Raw genomic sequence first — 2,261 nt, forward strand, 5'->3', positions numbered from 1 at the left:
AATTTGCATCCCTTACATTGTAACATTTGTCCCAGAGAACATTTACTCCTTTTTTTGCCTTACTTTCCTTAATGACTCAGGCCAAAATCTTCATATATTTTAATATTACTTGGAAGAATCAAACTCTTTTTGCTGCCGTCGAGTAAAACTAATTACAGTATAAACATTATATTACTGATGTAAACAAAATCATATTTGCAAATAATTTCAGAATTTGTCAGGGTATAAGTGGGAAAAGTGGCATTAGGAAATAAAATATCCCAAAATAGCAAAAACTTCCATATGTTCACTGTTGTTATACTAGCCGTCTGGATAAACAAATAATAAAATTGTGAGACGTACTGTGTTTTCATGAATACTTTGGGTAGGTCTTTGAATAATGTACCGTTTTTGAGAATGCAAATAAAAAAATAAATATCTACATCATGAAATATAAATTGTATGTATTTTTTTTTACTAATTTGTTAATTTGTGTCTAATAACTATGTAGTAGTATGTTCCCAGTGTAATTTGTATTTGGTAGCAGAACAACTATTACTGTTCTCTTGCTAATGTGTTGTTTCCTGCAGTTGTTGTTCTCTGTGGAAATAATTAACAACATTATAACTGACTTTTCATAGAAATGAAATAACATTTTTTTTTGTCACCTTAGAATCAATTATGCCACATAAAGCAAAATAATACAGATATTTACTTTGTCAAATATAATAAACAGTTATAGAAAAATATTATTGTTGGTAAGCTAATACGGATACATTTAAACACAAACAAGTTCTTATGAATTAACTCAATATCATTGAAGTAGCAAACACGTATCGGCCAATATTCACTTAAAAACAATTAGTTGCTATTAAAATTATGAAAGATTAAACCTGACGGACCTGTGCATATTGTCAATCTTTTTACGTTACTTTCTAACTGTTCTATGCTTTGTTGTTTGTTTTTAGCATGTTGTGATTTGTCACTGACAATATCACTAATATTATTTTATTGTGTGCTTGTTCATTTGCATATCCTGTGCACTGTATAATGGTATGTGTCTCTCACCTCAATAACACCTGTTATTATTTTTATAGTCTGTTAGGACAATTGTACAATGGCCTGGATTTGTTGAAAGACCAGACAGGGTTGCAGAGGTGTAGGAGGATGGGGGTACAATTTTCTCACTTCTCAAATAATACTTTTTTTATTTTTTTATGTTGTATATTAATATGTCTTTATTTACATATTGTAAAATGTAACTGTTTGTCCAATGAGAGCTGAATTATTGCGATGCATTTTCTTAATATCATGAAGATGGGATGCAGTGGGGGTTGGGACCTACTGTTGCTACGGGATGTATGAAGTGACATTTGTCTAGCATGGAAAGGATGTAAAGCTAGGCCTGATTGGTAATAGCATCACAACTTGATCTGTAATCTTGATCTGTGTGTATTTCTCAGTATGGGCCTGATTCATCCAGGAAGGCAAAGTGGAAGCAATTTGCATTTTTTTTCTTAGTACGGACGGAAAATGCACGCATGTATATAAACAGCTACAAAGTTGTTGTTTGTTTCTGAATGCAACTGTTAGTGTTCTTCCAAGTCACACATTCTCTTATTGTGTTACTTTATGCTCAGTGATGTTCTTCATCCTCTGACTGTTCCAGGTACAGAGGTAACCACCACGAACCATTATAGGAATTATTTGCAATTTGTGGCGCAAATTACATTTTGAGAGAACACGCGGTTATGTACTTTTTATTCAAAATTGCAGCCTCTACGGGAGTGTAAAATGTAACATATTCTGATTGGAGGAAATGGGTGGACTTGGAGCATTGATGACAATAAAAAGGCTTATTTTAGACCCACATGCAAAACCAATGAGATATTTCATTTAAACTCATGGGGTGGAGAGGGTACATTTACAACAGAGTTCCTTGGCTTGCGGATGACCCAAATACATTTTTCCCCTTTTTAGCTTCTACTTCCAATCCAGGTCCACTTTATACAGGATTTTATTCCATGAATGTAAAAACAGTCATATATAGCATTGTGATACCCGTAATAAACACCGCTCACGATTAATTTAAGACATAACTTAGGCTATACCGAGCAATATTTATGGAGAAAAGTATAAGAATTGAAAATACAGAAGCGGTTTCTTAAAGTGGAGGTAGGCTGGACTTTGTAGTGACGTTTTTACTTTTTCCAGTACTACCTGGTGAGGGATTGGATATTAGGGGTAAAGCTGAGGGCAAAGTCAAGCATGACTCCAAGGCA

Source organism: Mixophyes fleayi, chromosome 12 (assembly GCF_038048845.1).
Source record: "Mixophyes fleayi isolate aMixFle1 chromosome 12, aMixFle1.hap1, whole genome shotgun sequence".
In the NCBI taxonomy this organism is placed as follows: domain Eukaryota; kingdom Metazoa; phylum Chordata; class Amphibia; order Anura; family Limnodynastidae; genus Mixophyes; species Mixophyes fleayi.